The 26,107-nt window shown below is 42.9% G+C and overlaps 1 protein-coding gene across 9 annotated transcripts in view; it reads left to right on the top strand.

The window, feature by feature from the left end:
- LOC140200156 (gamma-sarcoglycan-like) overlaps positions 1–26,107 on the top strand; it is a 630,311-nt gene that overhangs the window by 376,298 nt on the left and 227,906 nt on the right. The gene's annotated exons all lie outside the window — the stretch shown is intronic.

Genomic DNA, 26,107 nt, shown 5'->3' with positions numbered 1-26,107 from the left:
ATCAAAGTTGCTGGTGAATGCAGCAGGCCAGGCAGCATCTATAGGAAGAGGTACAGTCGACGTTTCGGGCCGAGACCCTTTGTCAGGACTAACTGAAAGAAGAGCTAGTAAGAGATTTGAAAGTGGGAGGGGGAAAGGGAGATCCACAATAATAGGAGAAGACAGGAGGGGGAGGGATGGTGCCAAGAGCTGGACAGTTGATTGGCAAAAGGGATATGAGAGGATCATGGGACGGGAGGCCTAGGGAGAAAGAAAGGGAGAGGGGGAAGCCCAGAGGATGGGCAATAACAGATGGGGTACGAGGGGGAGGGGGGCATTAACGGAAGTTAGAGAAGTCAATGTTCGTGCCGTCAGGTTGGAGGCTACCCAGACGGAATATAAGGTGTTGTTCCTCCAACCTGAGTGTGGCTTCATCTTTACAGTAGAGGAGAACGTGGATAGACATATCAGAATGGGAATAGGACGTGGAATTAAAATGTGTGGCCACTGGGAGATCCTGCTTTCTCTGGCGGACAGAGTGTAGGTGTTCAGCGAAATGGTCTCCCAGTCTGCGTCGGGTCTCGCCAATATATAGAAGGCTGCATCGGGAGTACCGGACGCAGTATATCACCCCAGCCCACTCACAGGTGAAGTGTCGCCTCACCTGGAAGTACTGTCTGGGGCCCTGAATGGTAGTAAGGGAGTACTCAGGCAAATTGACCTCTACCTTGCTGAGGCCTAGCGCCAACTCTCCGACACCTCCTCTTACTTACTCTCAAACATGATCACACTAAGGAACACCAGACCAACCGTATTGACTCTGGGGATCTCCCATCCATTGCCACCAATCTCATAGTTCCTGCACCCCACACCTCCCGTTTCTATCTCCTACTGAAAATTCACAATCCCACTTGTCCAGGTAGACCCGTTGTTTCAGTTTGTTCCTGCCCCACTGAACTTATATCTGCCTACCTTGACTCTGTTTTATTCCCCCCGCTCTCGGTTCAGTCCCTTCCTACCTACATTCGTGACACCTCACATGCTCCTGATCCTTTCAAGGATTTCAAGTTCCCTGGCCCCCATTATCTTATTTTGATTATGGATGTCCAGTCCCTGTACACCTCCATCCCCCACCAGGAAGGCCTCAAAGCTCTGGATTTCTTTCTGGACACCAGACCCAACCAGTTCCCCTCCACCACCACTCTCCTCTGCCTAGCAGAACTTGCCCTATAGACATCAATGGATCTGGGGCTGAGAGAGTGAACAGCTTTAAGTTCCCCGGCATAAACATCACCAAGGATCTCACGTGGTCTGAAAATACTGGCCTCTTTCACCTCAGACGGTTGAAGAGGTTTGTTATGGATCTCCCCCCCCCCACCAAATTCTAAGAACTTCCTATAGGGTCATGATTGAGAAACTGGATGCATCACTGCCTGGTTTGGGAACTGTACTTCCCTCAATCACAGGACTCTGCAGAGAGTGGTGCGGACGCCCAGCGCATCAGTAAATGTGAACTTCCCACTATTCAGGACATTTACAAAGCCAGATGTGTAAAAAGGGCCTGAAGGATCATTGGGGACCCGAGTCAACACAATCACAAACTGTTCCAGCTGCTTCCGTCCGGGAAACAGTACCGCAGCATAAAAGCCAGGACCAGCAGGCTCCGGGACAGCTTCTTCCACCAGGCCATCAGACTGTTTAATTCATGCTGATGCAACTGTATTTCTATGTTATATTGACTATCCTGTTGTACATAATATTTATTATAAATTTACGATAAATGCACATTGCACATTTGAATGGAGATAACGTAAAGGTTTTTACTCCTCATGTATATGAGGGCTGTAAGTAATAAAGTCAATTCAATTCAATTCCTCACTCTAATTTCTCCTTTGGGTCCTCCCACTTCCTTCAAACAAAATGGGTAGGCATGGGCACTTGCATGGGTCCCAGCTCTGCCTGCCTATTTGTGGACTATATGGAACAGTCTATGTTACAAACCTACACCAGTGAGTGTCCCGCACTTTTCCTACGCTACATCAATGACTGCATTGGTGCTGCTTCTGTCACTCCTGCTGAACTCATCGATTTCACCCACTTTGCCTCCAATTCACCTGGTCTACTTCCGACACTACCCTTCCCTTTCTTGATCTCACTGTTTCTGTCTCCGGAGACAGCTTATCCACCGATGTCTACTACAAACCCATGGACTCTCTCAGCTATCTGGACTATACCTCATCCCACTCTCCTCTCAATTCCTCTGTCTCCATTGTATTTGCTTTCAGGATGAGGCTTTTTATTCTAGAATGAAGGAGATGTCCTCCTCTTTCAAAGAAAGAGGCTTCCCTTCCCCCACTATCAACACTGCTGTCAACCGCATCTCTTCCATTTCACGCATGTCTGCTCTTACCCCATCCTCCCACCACGATACCACCCCGCCAGCCTCTGTGTCCAGCACGTAATTCTCTAAAAGTTCTGCCACCTCCAACTGGATCCCACTACCAAACACATCTTTCCCTCCCCCCCCAACTTTCTGCTCCCTACGTGACTCCCTTGTCCATTCGTCCCTCCCCACGGATCTCCCTCCTGGAACTTGTCCTTGCAAGCGGAACAAGTGCTTCACCTGGCCCTACATCTCCTCCCTCACTGCCAATTAGGGTGCCAAACAGCCCTTCCAGGTGAGGCGACACTTCACTTTTGAGTCTGTTGGGGTTATATACTGTGTTTAGTGCTCCCGGTGTGGCCTCTTGTATATCGGTGAGACCTGACGTGGATTGAGAGACCGCTTCGCCGATCATCTACGCTAAATCTGTCATAATAATCTGGATTTCCTAGCGGCCATTCATTTTAATTCCACTTCTCATTCCCATTCTGATACGTCCATCCATGGCCTCCTCCACTCTCGGGATAAGGCCACACTTAGTCTGGAGGAACAACACCCTATATTCCGTTTGGGTAGCCTCCAACTTGATGGCACGAACATCGATTTCTCAAACTTCCAGTAATGCCTCCACCTCCCCCTTCACAATTTCCCATCCCCTTTTCCTTTCTCATATTATCTCCTTGCCTGCCCATTGCCTCCCTCTGGTACTCCTAGCCCTCCCCCCTCCCCCCGCTTCTTTCTTCCATGGCCTTCTGTCTCTTTCACCAGTCAACTTTCTAGCTCTTTGCTTCATCCCTCCCCCTCCAAGTTTCACCTATCATCTGGTGTTTCTCTCTCCCCTCCCTCCACCTTTCAAATCTACTCCTCAGCTTTTTTTCTCCAGTCCTGCCGAAGGGTTTCGACCCGAAACATCATCTGTACTTTTTTTTTCCATAGATGCTACCTGGCCTGTTGAGTTCCTCCAGCATTTTGTGTGTGTTGCTCGGATTTCCAGCATCTGCAGACTTTCTCTTCTCTTCAATTTGAAACTGTTTTAAGCTGCAATATCAGTTCTATAGCACTACATGATGATGCTACCTGGTGATATTAAACCATCTTTTCAATTTTAACTCTGCTAGCCTTCACAATGAATGGAATTTGTGAAAATAAACACTCAATAGTAAAGTTCAATGTGGAATCTGATAAACTGTAACATTGAACAATCATAACCTGAAAAGACCAAAGTGCTGAATCAAATAAAATAGTACTTCAAAAATTGGCAGTACAGTACCTATGCTAAGCCATACAGAGAAGATGAAAGTCTCTTCTGTAGCAAATCAGCTGGACTTAAGCAAGCTCACATGGCATGGTCGGTAAAGGAGAAGGCAGACCTCTTTGGTGCTGAATCAATTAACCCCAAATCAATGCAGTAATAGAAATGCTGCAGCCACCTTGCTGAGGAACAGCTTGTGAGCATTCTGCACATCACTGAAGATTGCTCACTACAATATGCCACATCTTCCAGCCATAAATGCAAATGCAAAACAAGAGGCAAACCATATTATGAGTGGCCATTAAGGTTATTGTGGCCATCAACTTCTATTTATTAAGCTTGTCAAAGATTGGAATGGAAAGAATGGAATAGTACAGTATGTCACAATTAGGTAGATATCAGTCTCTCTTTATAGAGAGCAACAAGTAAAGCAAACATACTGTATTGGGAAGCTTACAAGGCTCCTCATAGTGCTGGTGCCATTGATTAAACCCACATCTCATCAGCTGTATGCCTGCAACATTGCATATCTCTCACTTTACCATTGTTCCTGGTTCAATGAAAAGTGTGAGAATTTGGTAAGAGGCACATCTAAGACTGAAGCACAAACTAGATCTGCTTGATGTTGCTTTTGTTAAAACCTCATAAAGTCCTGGACTGATCTGTGCTCAAGTGTTGGCTGTGGCAGTAATGCTACAAAATTTGCATCAACTTGAGCATGTTGGATGTATAAATGTAATCCAGCCAAGATCTGATCCATCACTCTCAATCATCAGTGAAGCAATGGATGGCACTATTTGATGTGAAGAATTCTCACTATAACCCACACCCCAAGAATTGTCTCAGTTCAGCCATTATTGAAATATGACAAAGGAGTTGAATTCCTGAGGTAAGGAGAGAGGGACAGAAAGGCATGATTTGAATGATTGTGGGGTAAAATAGTGCTATGGAATGAGAACAGGTTGCCTGCCAAAAAGCAAAGGTAGGGAAAGAACAGTTTATTATCAGATTGGCATTCAGTGTTTCTGCAGGGAGAAATGTTTAGCCCCCAGGTTTTCACAATCCAAACCAATGATGTGGTTGGGGGGGGGGGCAAATATCAAATTTCCAAAAGTTTGCTGATGACATAAAACCAAGTGGAATTTTGAATACAGAAGATGTAATGCGTGCTCAAGGAGATATGGATAAGGGGAGTGAGTGGGTGAGAGCAAAGCAAATGGATTATAACTTTGAAAAATGTGAGATCATTTCATAATAACAGGAAGGTGAATTACTTGTCAAATTGTGAGAGGTTTGGTAGTGTTGATGCTCAATGCAATTAAGGTGTGTTTGTTTATAAGTTTTCAAAGGCCAACATAAAGGTTCAACAAAAGAGAGTAAGTGGTAAGTTTGACTTTATTACACAAGTTCTGTACAGGAGAAAAAAAATCTTATGCTATTGTATTAAGACCTTAATGAGACCAAGCTTAGCACATTGTATACGTAAGACAGGATATGCTTACTTTGAAAGGGAGAGCAGCAAAAAAATTATTAGTGCTTCCAGGCATTGCTGGGGTGGGGGTGGCTATGGCTTGTCATATGAGAGGACTTAAATAGATTGTATTGCTTATTTCCTAAATTTTAGAAGAATGAAATGACACCACATAAAAATACGTAAAATGCCTTAAGGGTTTACAAAGCAGGACACCTAGATGCAGGGAGAGTGTATCACTCAGTTGAGTTATCCAGAACCAGTAACTACAGAACAAAGCTTGGGTCATTTGAAATCTCAACCTACTCACCCCACCACTAATATTCCCAATATTATGGCAATTCACCATGCAATTACAAGAGGTGCAACACCTCTCCTTTCAATTCTTCATTTTCCTCCATCCAGGGATCCAAACTATCCTTCCAGGTGAAGCAGCAGTTCAGTCTACTGCATTTGGTGTTCACAATGCAACCTCGTGCCCCTTTCCAATCCCATGAAGGCAGGCTGGGATCAGGATTATGTGTGTCACACCACCCTATCCTATACCCACCCCACCTCCACTCTCTCTTGTTAGAGACACAGCAGTAGATTTGTGGGCATGGAACTTGTTAAACCACAGAGAATGACCGACCTAAAACAAGAATATTTAATTCAGTTCGAAAGTGCAGCCAAACATATCTGCATTACCAGCAAATCTTGGTAAGTCTGGCAAAGGAAAGGGTTGCTGTATTCACTGTGAGTACTTTGTTACGCCAGCATCTGAAAAGTAAATAACAAAATAACTTTGCTTTCTTCCTCTATTGTTATTCTAAACTCTTTTCTTCATCCTACTGAGATGAACAAATTATTTTTTGATTACCTCTGTTCTGCCTGTTATTGTGTTGTTTATGCCAATTATTCATTCTGTCTTGTCCTTCCTTCCATAATTTTGACCTTCTCTGGAATTACTTTTTCCCTTATTGTGCAGAAATAAATGTAATTTCAGCTTTGATTTAGCCAGGCTTCTGTTTACCCAATAGTGCAGTCCAGCGTCTGCAGTGCACGGTAATTGTGGAATGATTAGATTTCTGTTTGCATTTCGAGCTTCTCTGAAAAATTAGCATTGTTCCATTTAGCTGCATTGCTTCATTCGCAAATATTTCTGTTATTCCATCTCCTTCTCCTCAAATCTATTCCAATATTAAAGGCATTCAAATTTAAGAAGTTATAAAGAAGCTGTTCAGAATTCAATTGCATTTTCCAAATATTCAGATATTATATTTTAGCTACGTTTCATATTTTGAAAGTCATATTAGTCAAATGTTCCCACTTTTCATCTGCTGCCTTGCACTGATCAAGGGAATCTTTTTAGCAAACAAAACTGAAAAATGTTGAACAAATGAATGTTTTGATTCTTAATTCTTATCACAATTAAGAACAGTTTTTGATAAGGGCTAATGAGGTTTTAGATGTTTCAGAAAGGACAGGGAGGGAGGCGAAAGAGATGGGGGCATGGCACTGCTGATCAGAGATAGTGTCACGGCTGCAGAAAAGGAGGAAATCATGGAGGGATTGTCTACTGAGTCTCTGTGGGTGGAAGATAGAAACAGGAAGGGGTCAATAACTCTACTGAGTGTTTTTTATAGACCACCCAATAGTAACAGGGACATCGAGGAGCAGATAAGGAGACAGATTCTGGAACGGTATAATAATAACAGGGTTGTTCTGGTGGGAGATTTTAATTTCCCAAATATTGGCTTGCATCTCCCCAGAGCAAGGGGTTTAGATGGGGTGGAGTTTGTTAGGTGTGTTCAGGAAGGTTTCCTGACACAATATGTAGATAAGCCTACAAGAGGAGAGGCTGTACTTGATCTGGTATTGGGAAATGAACCTGGTCAGGTGTCGGGTCTCTCAGTGGTAGAGCATTTTGGAGATAGTGATTACAAAGGAGCTTAAGAACGAAATTAGGAGAGCCAGAAGGGGCAATGAGAAGGCCTTGGTGAGCAGGATTAAGGAAAACCCTAAGGCATTCTACAGGTATGTGAAAAGCAAGAGGATAAAACGTGAGAGAATAGGACCAATCAATTGTGACAGTGGAAATGTGTGTATGGTACTGAAGGAGATAGCAGAGGTAATTAATTAATACTTTGCTTCAGTATTCACTACAGAAAAGAATCTTGGTGATCGCAGGGATGACTTACAAGAGGATTGAAAAGCTTGAGCATATAGACATTAAGAAAGAGGATGTGCTGGAACTTTTGGAAAGCATCAAGTTGGATAAGTCTCCGGGACCGGATGAGATATACCGCAGGTTACAGTGGGAGGCAAGGAAGGAGAATGCTGAGCCTCTGACAATGACCTTTGCTCGTCATTGTTCCGGAGGATTGGAGGGTTGCGGATGTTGTTCCCTTATTCATGAAAGGGAGTAGAGATAGCCCAGGAAATTATAGACCAGAGAGTCTTACCTCAGTAGTTAGTAAGTTGATGGAAAAGATCCTGAGAGGCAGGATTTATGAACATTTGGAAAGGCATAATATGATTAGGAATAGTCAGCACGGCTTTGTCAAAGGCAGATCGTGCCTTACAGCCTGATTGAATTTTTTGAGGAGGTGACTAAACACATTGATGAAGGTAGAGCAGTAGATGTAGTGTATATGGATTTCAGCAAGGCATTTGATAAGGTACCCCATGCAAGGCTTATTGAGAAGGTAAGGAGGCATGGGATCCAAGGGGACCTTGCTTTGTGGCTCCACAATGGCTTGCTCACAAAAGGCAAAGAGTGGTTGTAAATGGTCATATTCTGTATGGAGGTTGGTGACCAGTGATGTGCCTCAGGGATCTATTCTGGGACCCCTTCTCTTCATGATTTTTATAAACAACCTGGATAAGGAAGTGGAGGGATGGGTTAGTAAATTTGCTGATGACACAAAGATTGGGGGTGTTGTGGATAGTGTGGAGGGCTGTCAGAGGTTACAGTGGAACATCGATAGGATGCAAAATTGGGCTTGAAAAGTGTCAGATGGAGTTCAACCCAGATAAGTTGTAACAACAGGAATTCTGCAGATGCTAGAAATTCAAGCAACACACATAAAAATTGCTGGTGAACGCAGCAGGCCAGGCAGCATCTCTAGGAAGAGGTGTAGTCGACGTTTCAGGCCGAGACCCTTCGTCAGGACTAACTAAAGGAAGAGTGAGTAAGGGATTTGAAGGTTGGAGGGGGAGGGGAAGATCCAAAATGATAAGAGAAGACAGGAGGGGGAGGGATGGAGCCAAGAGCTAGACAGGTGATAGGCAAAAGGGATACGAGAGGATCATGGGACAGGAGGTCCGGGAAGAAAGACAAGGAGGCGGGGGGGACCCAGGGGATGGGCAAGGGGTATATTCAGAGGGACAGAGGGAGAAAAAGGAGAGTGAGAGAAAGAATGTGTGCATAAAAATAAGTAACAGATGTGGTACAAGGGGGAGGTGGGGCATTAGCGGAAGTTAGAGAAGACGATGTTCATGCCATCAGGTTGGAGGCTACCCAGACGGAATATAAGGTGTTGTTCCTCCAACCTGACTGTGGCTTCATCTTTACAGTAGAGGAGGCCGTGGATAGACATGTCAGAATGGGAATGGGATGTGGAATTAAAATGTGTGGCCACTGGGAGATCCTGCTTTCTCTGGCGGACAGAGCGTAGGTGTTCAGCAAAAGGGTCTCCCAGTCTGCTTCGGGTCTCGCCAATATATAAAAGGCCACATCGGGAGCACCGGACGCAGTATATCACCCCAGCTGACTCACAGGTGAAGTGTTGCCTCACCTGGAAGGACTGTTTGGGGCCCTGAATGGTGGTAAGGGAGGAAGTGTAAGGGCATGTGTAGCGCCTGTTCCGCTTACACGGATAAGTGCCAGGAGGGAGATCAGTGGGGAGGGATGGGGGAGACGAATGGACAAGGGAGTCGCGTAGGGAGCGATCCCTGCGGAATGCTGAGAGATGAGGGGAGGGAAAGATGTGCTTAGTGGTGGGATCCCGTTGGAGGTGGCGGAAGTTACGGAGAATAATATGTTGTACCTGGAGGCTGGTGGGGTGGTAGGTGAGGACCAGGGGAACCCTATTCCTAGTGGGGTGGCGGGAGGATGGAGTGAGAGCAGATGTACGTGAAATGGGGGAGATGCGTTTAAGAGCAGAGTTGATGGTGGAGGAAGGGAAGCCCCTTTCTTTAAAAAAGGAAGACATCTCCTTCGTCCTAGAGTGAAAAGCCTCATCCATAAGTGTGAAGTGGTTCAATTTGGTAGGTCAAATATGGTGGCAGTATATAGTATTAATGGTAGGACTCTTGGCAGTGCAGTGTGGAGCATCAGAGGGATCTTGGGGTCCGAGTCCATAGGGCACTCAAAGCTGCTGTGCAGGTTGACTCTGTGGTTACGAAAGCATACGGCTTCTTGGCCTTGATCAACTGTGGGATTGATTTTAAGAGCTGAGAGGTAATGTTACAGCTATACAGGACCCTGGTCAGACCCCACTTAGAGTACTGTGCTCAGTTCTGGTCACCTCACTACAGGAAGGACGTGGAAACTATAGAAAGGCTGCAGAAGAGATTTACAAGAATGTTGCCTGGATTGGGGAGCATGTCTTATGAGAATAGATTGAGTGAACTTGGCCTTTTCTCCAAGGAGCGGCGAAGGATGAGAGCTGACCTGATAGAGGTGTATAAGATGATGAGAGGTATTGATCGTGTGGATAGTCAGAGGCTTTTTCCTAGGGTTGAAATGGCTAACATGAGAGGGCACAGTTTTAAGGTGCTTGGAAGTAGGGGACGTCAGGGGTAAGTTTTTTTACACAGAGAGTAGTGAGTGCATGGAATGGGCTGCCAGCAATGGTGGTGGAGGCAGATATGATAGGATCTTTTAAGAGACTCCTGGATAGGAACATGGAGCTTAGAAAAATAGAGAGCTATGTGTAACCCTAGGTAATTTCTAAAGTAAGTACATGTTCAGCACAGCATTGTGGGTCAAAGAGCCTGTATTGTACTGTAGGTTTTTTATGTTTCTATAAGAATTTTTCACATAAAACATCAAAAAACACCTTTTGTTAGCAGCATCTTTAATTCGCAATACATCCAGATGATACACAAAGTCTGAAAGAAAATAAACTAGTAGACACTGAGTCAAAGGTGAGGTGAGAATCATACAACACGGTAAGCAGGCTATTCCACCCAACTTGTCCACTTCAACTAGTGAGCAAGCTTCCATATTAACCCAATTGTCCATCCCTCTACGCCCAAGTGATTCAGCTTCTTAGCCAAACACTTCTTATACATTATAGAAACAGCACAGTACAGGCCCTTTGGCCCACAATGTTGTGCCGACCCTCAAACCCTGCCTCCCATATAAGCCCCACCTTAGATTCCTCCATATACCTGTCTAGTAGTCTCTTAAACTTCACTAGTGTATCTGCCTCCACCACTGACTCAGGTAGTGCATTCCACGCACCAACCACTCTCTGAGTAAAAAACCTTCCTCTAATATCCCCCTTGAACTTCCCTCCCCTTACCTTAAAGCCATGTCCTCTTGTATTGAGCAGTGGTGCCCTGGGGAAGAGGCGCTGGCTATCCACTCTATCTATTCCTCTTATTATCTTGTACACATCTATCATGTCTCCTCTCATCCTCCTTCTCTCCAAAGAGTAAAGCCCTAGCTCCCTTAATCTCTGATCATAATGCATACTCTCTAAACCAGGCAGCATCCTGGTAAATCTCCTCTGTACCCTTTCCAATGCTTCCACATCCTTCCCTTAGTGAGGCGATCAGGACTGGACACAATACTCCAAGTGTGGCCTAACCAGAGTTTTATAGAGCTGCATCATTACATCGCGACTCTTAAACTCTATCCCTCGACTTATGAAAGCTAACACCCCATAAGCTTTCTTAACTACCCTATCCACCTGTGAGGCAACTTTCAGGGATCTGTGGACATGTACCCCGAGATCCCGCTGCTCCTCCACACTACCAGGTATCCTGCCATTTACTTTGTACTCTGCCTTGGAGTTTGTCCTTCCAAAGTGTATCACCTCACACTTCTCCAGGTTGAACTCCATCTGCCACTTCTCAGCCCACTCCTGCATCCTATCAATGTCTCCCTGAAATCTTTGACAATCCTCTACACTATCTACAACACTACCAACCTTTGTGTCGTCTGCAAACTTGCCAACCCACCCTTCTACCCCCACATCCAGGTCGTTAATAAAAATCACGAAAAGTAGAGGTCCCAGAACAGATCCTTGTGGGACACCACTAGACACAATCCGCCAATCTGAATGTACTCCCTCCACCACCACCCTCTGCCTTCTGCAGGCAAGCCAATTCTGAATCCACCTGGCCAAACTTCCCTGGATCGCATGCCTTCTAACTTTCTGAATAAGCCTACCGTGTGGAACCTTGTCAAATGCCTTACTAAAATCCATATAGATCACATCCATTGCACTACCCTCATCTATATGCCTTGTCACCTCCTCAAAGAACTCTTATCAGGCTTGTTGGACATGATCTGCCCTTCACAAAGCCATGCTGACTGTCCCTGATCAGACCATGATTCTCTAAATGCCTATAGATCCTATCTCTAAGAATCTTTTCCAACAGCTTTCCCACCACAGACGTAAGGCTCACTGGTCTATAATTACCTGGACTATCCCTACTACCTTTTTTGAACAAGGGAACAACATTTGCCTCCCTCCAATCCTCCGGTACCATTCCCGTGGACAACGAGGACATAAAGATCCTAGCCAGAGGCTCAGCAATCTCTTCCCTCACCACGTGGAGCAGCCTGGAGAATATTCCGTCAGGCCCCGGGGACTTATCTGTCCTAATGTATTTTAACAACTCCAACACCTCCTCTCCCTTAATATCAGCTTGCTCCAGAACATCAACCTCACTCATATTGTCCTCACCATCATCAAGTTCCCTCTCATTGGTAAATACCGAAGAGAAGTATTCATTGAGGACCTCGCTCACTTCCACAGCCTCCAGGAACATCTTCCCACCTTTATCTCTAATCGGTCCTACCTTCACTCCTGTCATCCTTTTTTTCTTCACATAATTGAAGAATGCCTTGGGGTTTTCCTTTACCCTACTCGCCAAGGCCTTCTCATGCCCCCTTCTTGCTCTCCTCAGCCCCTTCTTAAGCTCCTTTCTTGCTTCCCTATTTTCCTCAATAGACCCTGCTGATCCTTGCTTCCTAAACCTCATGTATACTGCCTTCTTCCTCCTGACTAGATTTTCCACCTCACTTGTCACCCATGGTTCCTTCACCCTACCATTCTTTATCTTCCTCACCGGGACAAATTTATCCCTTACATCCCGCAAGAGATCTCTAAACATTGACCACATGTCCATAGTACATTTCCCTGCAAAAACATCATCCCAATTCACACCCGCAAGTTCTAGCCTTATAGCCTCATAATTTGCCTTTCCCCAATTAAAAATTTTCCTGTCCTCTTTGATTCTATCCTTTTCCATGATAATTATAAAGGCCAAGGAGCGGTCAGTAACCCAGCCTCAGTGGCATTTGCACACAGTGCATTCTGGGTACTTAACACTCTCTGGGTGAAGAAAATCCCCTTCATAAGCCTCTGCCTCTCTTACCCCCTCAACCTAACTCCTCCAGTTTTATCTACCTCTCATAAAGGGAACAGTTTCTTGCAGTCTACCTTAACTATACGCCCTGATGTTGTGTGAATGAAGTCACTCGAGAAAAGTACTGACAGATACAAAGCAGCTTCTTTATTCGATAGAACAATGTACCGCAGGCATTATATGGAGACACTTTCAGTCGAAAGGTCTGGCTGGCCCACTGTGGGGTTCAATATTTTAGGTGCTAAACATCAAAGAAGAGCTCTATCTTTACAATATATCTACAATGCTTTCTTTGAAACTACACACAAACATCACATCCCCCAATTCACACCCACACCACAGACATCCAAATAAATTTTAATCAGCATTGTCTGGGCTAGGATTCATGGCTTTTAGGAACCCACTGTTCAGAGCTGCTCTCCTAATAATATCCACAATTTATACTCAGACCTGAAGACTGATGGCCAAAGTAATTTGCTGAATATAAATGTGCTATACCCAAAAATCACTCTGACACTTCTCATATACCTCCATCAAATTTCCTTGTAATCCCTTCTACTCTAGGGAAAGAAGGCATAGCTTCTGCAGTCTCTCCTTATAAGTGAAACATCTCAGACAACATCCTGGTGAATCTCTTCTGCACCATCTCTACAGCTATCACAACCTTCCTAAACCTTGGTGACCAGAACTGCACGCAGTACTCCGACTGAGGTCTGTTGAAGGATTTATATTGAGTCATAGAATAATACAGCATGGAAGCAGGCCCCATGCTGATCGCAGCATCATCCCTGCCAGTCTCAGTTGCCTTCTTTCTGCCCATGACCCTCCAAGCCCCTCCCCTCCATGCACATATCTACAAATGTTTGTAAATGCCTCTTAAGTGTTCCAATTATACCCGTCTCGACCACTTCATCTGGCAGCTCATTCCAGGTACTCAATACTCTCTGTATAAAGAAGTTCCCTCTCAGGTTTCTTTGAAATCACTGCCTTCTTATATTTGACTCAGATTTCCAGCATCTGTCGAATCCCTTGTGTATCTATCTCCTATTGGCCTTTAGGTGGTCTATCATACACTCTCCATCAAAGTAGCAATACTCTTTTTGTTTCTAATCTCTACTCATGTGTTCTTGTTTGAAAGTCTTCCAGGATGTTCTCCCCTACCACTGAAGTAATGCCTTTTTAACTACTGGTGTAATACGTCCTCTAATTTTACTCCTCCCTTGTCTTGTCTGAAAACTCTGTGCTTTGGGATATTGAGTTGCCATTCCTGTCTATCCTTCAACCATGTCTCAGTGATAACAGCAATATCATAGACCCCTCTTTTAAATGAAGCTTTGAATTCTGATGAGGGATCTTTAGCGGTAATGTTAACCCTGTTCTCCTCTCCACACATCCTGCTAAGTGTTTTCAGCGCATCTATCTTTTACTCTAGAAATCTAGCACTTGCAGTGTTTTGCCTTTAGTTAAAAGAAGATCTTTGTCAACAACGTGCTTTAACATTTGCCATGTAAGGAAAAACATATTATTGTATTATGGCCTTGAAAGCAAAACTTTTATTCATTACAAAAATTTTAAGGGGGGAGTTGCATGGAAGACCAGAGTCACTGGACTAGAGGCAAGGAATCAAATCCATGTTTGCCCCTCTTACATAAATAGTGCATTCTATACTTGATTCTCCTTAGAGTGGTTGACATTTTACCCATGTCATTTACATAAAGCCCCTGTGTTACTAACAGATACTGCCACAATAATGCAGAGTCTTCAACTTGCATTTTTAATTGTCATTAAAACAAAGAGCAAAACTCACAATAAGTTAGAAAAGAGACCTGAGTTAAAAATAGAAAAAAGATAAAATAGTCACAGATGTGGACATTGTTTGTGGAGAAAGAACTGAGAGAAACAAAGAACTTTTCAGCTTTATGACATTTCATCAGAATTGCAAAGGAAGAGAAATGAAGCAAGTTTATAATTGTAAAAAGGAGCTCACTAGATCATTAACATGTAGAGTTTGATCTTCCTGCCTGAGTTTATAATATTCTGGATACCTCACACATTGTTGCCGGCCCTTACATTACCTGTTGCCCAGAAAAACTTATGCAGAAGAACACCCTTGACCACGATTCATTAGGTAGTGGTCAGCTGAATACTGAGGAGAAGGAGATGGCAGATCCTGTGAGAAGTTTCTCTGACTAGACATTGTGTAGATTGCCTCCTTTCCAAAACTCTCATATAAGTACTGTACCAAGTGTTGTAGCATGGATGAAATTATCGGAGAGACAGTCACTGGTAGATACAAAGCAGCTTCTTTATTCGACACAGCAAGGTACAGCAGGCATTTCAACGGATGGAGACGCTTTCCGCAGAAAGGTCTGCTAGCTAAAAGGTGGGCTCGATATTTATATGCTAAACACAAAGGCAATCGCTGCTTTAAAAGTTACAGACAATGCTTCCTTTTGAAGTTACATACAAACATCACACCTTCGGATTTCATCCTTTCCTTCTGACGCCAACATGTCTGGGTTGGTATCCACAGCCTTTAGTTCAATCCACAATACATTTATTTGGCATTTTACGTGCTAACATAGAAGACAATTAATATTTATAATGTATAGATAAGACTGTCTTCGAAACTACAGCATCAGGCACCAGAAGCATCTGGTATTTACACCTTTTAGGAAGCCCATTGTGGTGGACTCAAGCCACAGTCCTTTGTCAAACAGTTAAAAAAGAAGTCTGGTGGCCAAAGTCATTTAAGTGTTAACAAATCATCTACTCAAAAAGAAATCCACTCTAACACCAAGAACTTGGTGGCAAAAGAAGTAATCCTTCCCATCAATCCTACCACATGCTGCCCTCGGTGTGACTGCAATGTAATAAAAATATTGATCATCTCCTTATGGACAGTGTGCTTGCCAAGGGCTGGAAAGGGATGCTATGGCCCTTTTTGAAGTTCACCCCAAGCAACTGCATAATTGAGAACTCTGGTGACCTTCTGGCTCTTCCAGAGGATGCATGCTGAGGTAAACATCAACTGCTGCTGGAAGATCATCAACTCAGGGAAGGACACTGTTTGGTCTGCCAAAACTAGTTGGTCTTCCAGGATAAGGAAATGTTTGTAAGAGAATGCTGCCAACTAGCAATTTCTGAAGTGCAGAATCACACACTTGGGGACCTGCTGAAGTTTGTTACAGCCTCTACAAAGGTCGGGTAGGCAAGGACCATACTCTTGGATCCTGTCAAGCGACTGGGCCTGTGAAACAGCTTCTGTATGCTTCATGAGTGCATTCTTTAAGGATAAATCATGAAGCATTTGAACACTGTAAGAGAATGTATTTAACTGATGGTTTAATTAATATAGAGAATGTCATGTACAGATTATATCTACAATATATCTATGAATAATGTAGATAATTGAAAAAATATCTACACACAACAGAGAAAAATGCTGTCAGTTCTACAGTGTTCCAACCAGTCAATATCTCACCTTGGAGTGACTCTGAGTCTCGGACTAGATAGGCAGATGGGTGATGCTGGTCATATTGTAAACTTATCTTCATACCTCCAATTTTTCTTGAGTCTTTAATGCTGCAGTAGTGTGGTTTTAGCACTGAGACCACTACCCATGATCCCAGCAACGGAGGTAGGGCAGATGTGATTACTCCAGGTAACTGTCTTCAGGAACCCACCGGCCCAGTGTAAGGTAGCAATCAGTGTAAATAAAACAATGATATCCTAGAAATATCTTCCTGAAATTTTCCTGTACCTAATAATGTGGCTACTGAGTGTATGTTCACGGTCTTCTGCTGCTATAGCCTATCCACTTCAAGGTTTGATGTATTGTACATGCAGAGATGCTCTTCTGCACACCGTTGTTGTAACATGCGGTTATTTGAGTTACTATTGCCTTCCTGTCAGCTTGAACAAGTCTGGCCATTCTCTTCTGACCTCTCTCATTAGCAGGGAATTCTTCCCCTCAGAACTGCTGCTCACTGGATGTGCGTGTGTTTTTTTTTTTCGTTTTCGCACCATTCTCTGTAAACTGTAGAGACTGTTGTGCATGAAATCAGCAGTTCCTGAAATACTCAAACCACCCATTTGGCACCATCAATCATTCCATGGTGAAAGTCACTTTGATCACAGTTCTTCCCCATTCTGATATTGGTCAGAACAACAACCGAACCTCTTGATCATGTCTGCATGCTTTTAAGCATTGAGTTCTGTCACATTGGCTGATTAGATATTTGCATTAATAAACATGTGTACAGGTGTTCTTAATAAAGTGGCCACTGAGTGTATTTTCCAAATTTTGCAATTTTTAGGGTTCTTTCACTGGATGCTATGGCTAAACGTGGAATACATTTAGGATAGTCCAGTTGAATTTGAGCCTCTAGCCACTAGGAAGAGTGCAGACAAATTTCACAAGGATATTTCCGTGACTTGAGGATATTCCAGTTGGCAGCATCTTCTTATGAACGTTTGACTGAGTTGTGTTCATCCAGCAAAGAGAGGCTGAATAGGTTAGGTTGTAATTCCCTGGAGCTGATGTTCAGAAGACTGAGGAGAGATATTACAAAAGTACAGTATTAAAATTATGAGGGTTATAGGTAGGATCAATGCATATAGGCTTTTCCCCCAGATTGAGAGAGATTAGAGGATTTGGGTGAAAGGTGAAATATTTTTCGGGGAATCTGAGGGGAAACCTTTTCACTCAGAGGGTGATGCAAGTGTGGGCAGATATAGGTTCAGTGTTAACAGTGAAGACAACTTTATATAGATACATGGATGGGAGGGGTATGGAGTGATATGGTTTAGGTGCAGGTAGATAGGACTAGACAGAAATTCAGATTGGCACTGTCTAGTTGGGTCGAAGATCCTATTTTTCTGTGGTAGTACTCTGTGATTAGAAGTTAAGTGGAGGGAGATTTATGGCTGAAGGAAATGACCAGCAAGTACTGACTAAATGACCTAGGTCCTGTGGGACCCAATAATGTGTCCGGTTCAGAAAATGTGTTTCTGAGAATATGTTTGGATTTGGGTTGATCAGGTGGGGATGATTTGCTCAAAATTAGCATATATTCTGATCTTAATCAATATTGAATGTTTCATCCTCCTACATATCAATAGCATGCTGGAACTTCTACTATTTAGTACAATAGAGGGGTCAAAATGGAAAATATAATTAGTGTTTGGGTTCAGGTTGGCTTGGTGGAGTCAGTTTAAGTTCAGCTCTGGATTTAATTTTATATCTGAACCAGCCTGTGGATACCAGTATAGAAAATTCAAGATCATAAAGGGATTTAAATATAAGGATAATATAAACCAGATGTCCATGCGCAAGTCCTCATTGGAGAATCGGAGGTGGAGAGGGTCAGCAACTTTAAATTCCTCAGTGTTATCATTTCAGAGGATCAGTTCTAGGCCCAGCACCTACATACAGTATGTGCAATTACAAAGAAAACATGACAGCACCTGTAGTTCCTTAGAAGTTTGTGAAAAATCAGCATGGCTTCTAAAACTTTGAGAAACTTCTATAGATGTGTGATGGAGAGATTATTGATTGGTTGTATCAAGGCCTGGTATGCTCTTGAGCAGAAAATCCTACAGAAAGTAGTGGATATAGCCCAGTCCATCATGAATAATGCCCTTCCCACCAGTGAGCACATCTACAAGGAGCACTGTTGTAGGAAAGCAGCATCCATCATCAAGGGCCTCCTCAACCAGGCCACTGCTGCCATCAGGAAGAAGTTAGAGGAGCTGCAGGACCCACACCAGCAGGATAAGGAACAGGAACATTTATTACCCCTCAACTATCAGGCTGTTGAACCAACGAGGATAACCTCACTCAACTTCACTTGCCATATCACAGAACTGTACCCACAACCAAGAGTCTCACTTTCAAGGACACTTCTTCTCATGTTCTAGATATCAATTGTTTATTTATTTATTATTATGATTTTTCTCATTTTTATTTGCACAGCTTGTTGTCTTTAGTTGTTCGTTCGCCCTGTTGGGTGAAGTCTTTCATTGATTCTCAAAAGGTTTCAAAGGTACATTTAATGTCAGAGAAATGTATTTCAGAGAAACGCAACCATCCACGAAAACAGAGGAGTGCCCCCAAAGAATGAATGACAGTTAAATGTTAGAACCCCAAAGCCCCCCCAACACACGTAAGTAGCAGCAATGCAACGATCCCCCTCCCCCACCAGCAAAACAAAAGCATCGGCGCCCACCACCAAGCACTCAAGCATGCAGCAAAGCATCAATAAAGACTCAGACTCAGTACCCCAAAGACTACTCATCCACCTGGTTTTCAACATACCAGAAGCTCTCTCTCCCCCTAATAAGAGAGAAAGAGGTGTCTCCGTTTCACAGCGAGAGGGGAGACATAACAAACAACTCACTGATTTACGATGGTAAAAGTTCATTGCATCTCTTTTTCCAAGCTCTGTACCCAAAGATTCTATTGTATTTCTTGGATTTACTGTATATGCTCGCAAGAAAGTAAATCTCAAGGTTGTATACGGTGATATATATGTACTTTGAGAGTAATTTAATTTGAATGTTTAACTTTGGTTTAATATTTCCTTCAATGAGGCAAGCAGAGGATACAGTAGGACTTCAGTGGGATAGGAATGAAATGAAAGCAAGGGTATATTTATACAAGATTTTTAATGACTCTTTCAGAAAGTGCCAACAAAATACTTTTGAAGTGGAGTCTCTGGTGTAATGTAGAGGTGGAAATTAACAGCATTTTAACAATGACCAGATAATGGGTTTCAGAGTTGTTTGATGAAGGATAAATATAGGCCGGAACATGGGATAACTCACCCTTTCTGCTTCAGCTGCCTTTGGCAATTTCACGTGCTCACTGTAATGCAGTGATCAGCGTTCAAGCCTTCTTAAAGGACAATGTCACCAATTTTACAATTATTTTAGGGCTCCTTCAACTGGATGTTATGACTAATCGCAGGACCCTTTTAGCACACCTTGTCAAGTTACAGCCTGGTAAGAGATGAGATTCATGGCTGTGCTCAGTAACCTTGGCACTCTGCTTGGGATTGAAGGCCAGAAAAGTTGATGATGTGAAAGCTATAACACATTGAAACAAGTGAGCAGTCACAAAGGCTTCAAGTCTTGGCAGAGGACCAGCATAAACATATAGGTATGAAGTTGGGAGAATGGTTGGCTGAATGTATTTGGTATGTAAAAGTTAAAATTGAAATGAAATCATTTGCTTTTAATATCTTGCTGACTTTTTTGTTTGCTACTCTAGTTGCCCCTGAGTTTATTTATCTATTTATTGAGATTTAGCATGGAATAGGACATTCCGCCCCTTTGAGTTGCACCGCCCAGCAACTCATCTGATTTAACCCTAGCCTAATCATGGGACAACTTACAATGACTAATTAATATAGCAACCAGTATGTCTTTGGACTGTGGGAGGAAACCAGAGAACCTGGAGGAAACCCACGCAGTCACGGGGAAAATGTACAAGCTGCCTACAGACAGTGGCGGGAATTGTGTTACAATGTTAAAATGAGACATTTTCAATTATTTTTAAAATTATACTAAAAGTATATATTTTTATTGAATTACCAGTTTGAAGTCACACTGCAAACATTTTTAGAAAGTTAATTTCTATTTTTAAATGAAGTTGAATGGTTTGATGTTATTAAGATTATATCAGCTTTTACCTTTAAGTCAGAAGATGAAACTTTTTACATTGCAAACAAAGATAATCAAAAGCTCCAGTGAACATGATAGTCCCTGAGCTGCTGTGGCTTTGGATATATCATGTCAAGAATGGCATGACACTGGGTGTAAAATTAGAGATTAAATAGGTCTTCAGAGTTGTGCTTGATTCGCCATGACTAGAAACAGGAGAAAGTTCGCAAAGACTTTATTGTTATAATGGATTCATTGAAAAGACCATATTTTAGGCGGATGATGGAATAATGGTTCTGATGGGATGAATAATCTTTCTCTTATTCAAAGCTTGCTGATCTTCTTAAGATGTTCACACTAGAACTGATGCTCAGAGACAGAAACACCAAACAGGAACAGGGTCTTGGCTTGTATGCGTGCTTAACTTTGACACATTTTGAATTAGGATAAATGTGATGGTTAGAGATATTGCCTGAGCAAAATCAGTAAGCTTTCAAAGATATTTAATGGCTTTCATGGCTCTGCTGAATATAAATAAAGAAATAATGATGGTCTCTAAAATCTCGGAGAGGCTATGAGAGGAAATGACACTTGGGAAATTCTGTAATGGACTGAGTTGTTTCACATTAGTTTTCTGTGTAAAATAATATGATTTTTTTTGCAAATAAGGGCTGACAGAAAATGGCAGTGGTATATTACACCTTCAACTTACTGAGTTTCTTTAACTAATGGTATTATCATGTAGTGAAGTGTGAATGGGGGAAAAAAAGATCTAAATGGAAAAGAACAGAGCATGTAAAATGAATGAGAACTCTGCTGGCACTGTGTAAAGCTCAACCTTTGGATAAATTTTAACAGAAATAGAGTTTCACTCATTTTGGATATGTTACACTTGTACTGTGTAAAGCCCTAATGCCTTCTCCAATCTGTGAAATTGGGCAAAGTTACATGAAAGGCAGTCCTGTGGGCTTGTCTACAGACCTGTGGGCGGTAACAGGAACTGATCGGCTGCTTCTGGGAGGTGAACACAAAGCTCAGATGCTGCATCAGTGCCACGCTGAGCACTGGGAAGTAGGTCAGCGCTGTTCCCACTGGCAGCCACAGTGGAGTGACTCAAGTAGCTGTCCTAAGGGAGGACCAGCACATGGGGAGGGTAGCATTGTGCTCTCCTTTGTCCCATGGATGGTAGTCCCTCATCATTGTTTTTTTTTGCATAGTGGTGGTGGGGGGGTGGTTGCTGTTCTTTCTTGTTGTAGTTTGTTAGTTTTTTGTGTGGGAATTAGGAGTTTGATGTTTTTCTGTTTGCACAATTTGTTTGTCTACGTGGGAGAGGGGTGATGTCAATTGTGCAGGGGCTTGAGGTTTTTCCTTGTTCCGTGGCTATCTGGAGAGGATGAATCTCAGAGTTGTATACTGGATGCATACTTTGATAATAAATGAAACTTTGAACCTTTGAATCATGAGGCATGACGATGGACTTTTTTTCCCAGTCTCGTAGTTTTTTTATATTCTGTGTTTTTCGCCCTATCTTTCTCACTTTTTGTGTGGGGGGCATGATTTGGGGGTTGACAGTCCTATTCGGTTTTTGTTCCTATCAAGGAACCAGTGATGATGAGATGCAGCTTAGAACTGGCTTACTCACAGAAGCTGTAATCAGTGAAAGGAGCTACGCTGAGTGATTTTCCTTCATACTGAGCATTGAATACTGATATTGGCAAGACTCCACCATTACAGTACACACCCTTAATTGCCATCTCATTTCTGATCCGTGTGCAATGTGTTCCCATTTTTTATATGAATGAATAATGAAGGTAGTAGATCGGTTTCAGAAGCCATAGTTTCTAGTAGCAATGGAGGAAAAGGGCAAACATCATCTGTTCCTTTAAGAATCACTCGCTGAACTGCCAGCACCAATTTCAAAGATTCAGAGGTTCACTTATTATCAAAGTATATCACTCTGGAATTCTTCTTCTCCAGATAGTCATAAAACCAAGAAAGAAAAGAATGGCAACACAACATCAACCCCCAAATCCCCCTCCCCCACACAAAAAAACAAGAAAAATCTGGTGAAAAATACAGAATATAAAAAACTGTAAGACTGGAAAAAGGTCTTTTTTGTGTCAAGTCCACATCCATATCCATATCCAAATCCAAAATGCGGAAAACCTGGGTAACATTCTCCAGGCAGAGCAGCAGGCTTTCCTTCCTCCGGCAGCAGAGAAATCCCACCAGCGAACAAAAGGCAGGCAGCCAGTGCAACCTTCCGCATTCGCCTCTCAATTTCTATTGTATTTTTATTTCTCGGTTTCTATTGTGGAATGTCTCCCAAACACCTTACTCACAGAAAGGAGACCATCGAGCTTTCATTAAACACACAGGTACAGAAAGAGTGGGCACAGGAATTTTCAGCCTTCCCCAAATTATGGCTATCCACAGACTGCATGTTGCTCAAGATTTCTAGCATCTGGAGAATCTCTTGTGTTTATGATTGCATTTGTATCCTTGCGGAGTCCTCCTTGTCAATTTACTGCCAGGCGACTTTGGCTGTGATCCTGGCTGGTTTCTGAGGCCAAAGAAGATGCCTCCTGAACACAAATGTTCTTCATCAATCTGTTCTGTTCTTCTGAAACCCAGAATCACTTATTACACATCTCTCTCAGAGCCCATTCATTCCTTAGCTGTAAGAGCATTGCTTGTACCACAGGATGTTCCTTTAAGAACGTTCTGGAAGTATTGCAACGGCTACATTATATTGTAACATCTGGAAGACTGCAACAACATACCAGTGGAGCATCCTGGCTCTGTTTCACAAGGTCAGCCTGACAATAGAGTGCAACTGAGTCTTTCAATCTTTGTGACTTTCACAAATTATGTTAGGATGACCACAATGCAGTTTTAACATGAAAAACTACATTCAATTTCTAGGCCTGCAAGTCTCAACCCCTCCTGGCTCTGAATATTGAAGATAAACATAGAATATGGAACATTATAGCACAGTACAGGCCCTTTGGCCCACAGTGTTGTGCTGCCCTTTTAATCTAGCCTACGATCAATCTAACCCTTCCTTCCTACATAGCCTCTATTTTCCTTTCATGCATATACCTATCCAAGAGTTTCTTAAATGCCACTAATGTATCTGCCTCTACCACAACCTCTTAAATTTGAATTATGCAAATTCAATCTTAAAAACTAACAACAAAATTAATACATTTTTAATGTGAATCATTTTGCAGACATTGCTGCTGCCATCAGAAACCAACTGTGTAAACTTTAAAGTCTCTGTTTGTCCATTCATTCATTTGCAGAATCATATTTGAGGAAAAGAAATCTATTGTTCTATCTATAGAAATAAAGAACTGGATTAAATTTAGGAGACTATCATTTCAAACTGATAAAGTAGGCTATATGGCATTTAATAAAGGGGATGGTGGTCCAGGCAATTTTATAGGAAGGACTTCATTTGGTTGCAACTACACAATAGTCCTATGATGTGGGAAGCTCTATTACATTTGATGGTTCTGGGCCTGTACTCACTGGAGTTTAAAAGAATGAGGGGGCATCACATTGAAACCTACCAATTATTGAAATGCCTGGATAGAGTGGAAGTGGAGAGGATGTTTCCAATAGTGGAAGAGTCTAGGTCCAGAGAGCACAGACTCAGAGTAGAAGGACATCCTTTAGAACAGAGATGAGAAGGAATTCCTTTAGCCAGAAGTTGGTGAATCTGTGGAATTCATTGCCTCAGATGGCTATGGATGTTAATAGGCTTTTGGTTAGTAAGGGTGTCAAAGGCTATGGGGAGAAGGCAGGCCTGAGAGGGAAAATAAATTTGCCACAATGAAATGGAGGAGCAGACTCAATGTAACAAATGATATAATTCTGCCCCATGTCCCAATAGAAGAGATAGATCCAGCTTTAGGCTGTTATAGCACAGAAGCAGACCCTTCAGCCCAACTTATCTGTGCTGACCAAGATGTTCATTTACACTAGTACAGGTCCACCTTCACTAATCCGGCACCATTGGGACCTGAGGAGTGCCGGATTACAGAAGGATCACATTAAGCACTATCAGTGCCAGATTATCGAAGGAACTGGATTACAGGTAGTTGGATTAGTGAAGGTCGACCTGTACTACTTAACCATGCTTGACCCATATCCCTGTAAACCTTTCCTATCCGTGTACTTTGTGTTCTGGAAAGTGCTATTTAACTTCTGCAAGTAAATTAAAGTTTTGTTTTTCTCAAGCATGACCAGCAATAATTGAAGCTGCTGGAAAGAGAAGACCCATATTGATCCATGGCCTGCCTCCTGGTGCTACTTGTGAGTGAACTTAGCCAACAGGACTTGGCCTGCATTGATCAGCATATTATCAGAACACTGAGTGCCCACTGATAGTGAGAAGTGAATTTCATATAAACTGTGATCCATGCTGAAGTAAATGACCCTTATACCCCTACTGTTGCCCCTCACTTCGCTAACCAGGATTTTGTTCTGCAATCATTCAGCATGTGAACCAAGATTGCATTATTGTCAGTTGGAATTTTCCTGACCAGATCATGGAGGGGTGGTAGGAGCTTCCACTAATAGATGCAGTCTCTTCTCACAATGCCAATGACCTGGTTTCTAACCTGACCTCTAGTGCCGTCAGTGTGTAGTTTGCAATTCTCCATTTCATCAGATGGGTCTCTTCTGGGTGCTCTTGTTCCCTACCATACCCCAAAGGCACCTAGGTCAGTAGATTAATGAGCCACTGTAAGTCTTGTGTCAGTGAGTGGCTGGATCTGGTGGTGGGGTTGGGGAGTGAAGGTTAATTGTACGATAGCTGAGCAAGCTAGAGCTTTTCTCTTTGGATTGGCAGAGGATGAGAGGTGACTTGACAGAGATGTATAAGACCATGAGGGGAATAGATAGAGTGGACAACCAGCACCTTTTCCCCAGGGTGGCAGTGGCCAATACCAGAGGGTATTCAACTACATTGCGTGGAGGAAGGTTTAGGGGAGATATCATACTAGAGGCAGTTTTTTTCTCATGGAGAGTGGTGGCTGCCAGGGTGGTAGTAGAGGCTGATTCAATGGGGACATTTAAGATACTCTTAGGCACATAGATGTGTTAAAAAAAAAGAGCATTATGGCTGTGTAGGAGGAAGGGTTAGATTGATTGTGTAGGTCGGCACAACATAATCGACATATACTGTGCCGGACTATTCCATGTTCTGGATGAATATTTGATGATTGTCTCTGTTTAAGTATTGTGTGACTCTATAACTACCTGCTTCTTTCTTTCAAATTGTTCCCACATGTAGCCTATCTTTGAGGATCCTTCCTCTCCCAGGAATGAGATCTCTGGAGCTTCTGTTTCTGTTTCTGTAGCTCTGGCTTTCTACAAGAGGGGTTGCTAACCCCCTGCCCAACCCTCCTCCTTTCACAACTGGGCTTGGTGGAAGTCCTGCTCTTCTCACTTTTTACTTCTGACCATGAGGCTAAGTACAGCTCCAATGCTATATGTAAGTTCGCTGACAACACTAAAGTTGTTGGTCAAATCAAAGGTGATGGCAAGTCAATATGTAGGAGGGAGATTGAAAATTTGGTCGAATGGTTCCGCCACAACAACTTCTCACTCAACATCAGCAAAACCAAAGCGCTGATTATTGTCTACAACAGGAGGAAGAAACCAGGGCTCCATGAGCTAGTCCTCATCAGGGGATCGGAGGTGGAGAGTGTCAATAATTTAAAATTCTTTGACGTTTTCATATCAGAGGATCTGTCCT

This window comes from Mobula birostris, chromosome 7 (assembly GCF_030028105.1).
Source record: "Mobula birostris isolate sMobBir1 chromosome 7, sMobBir1.hap1, whole genome shotgun sequence".
Classification (NCBI taxonomy): Eukaryota; Metazoa; Chordata; class Chondrichthyes; order Myliobatiformes; family Myliobatidae; genus Mobula; species Mobula birostris.
This window is presented reverse-complemented; position numbering and strand designations above follow the sequence as displayed.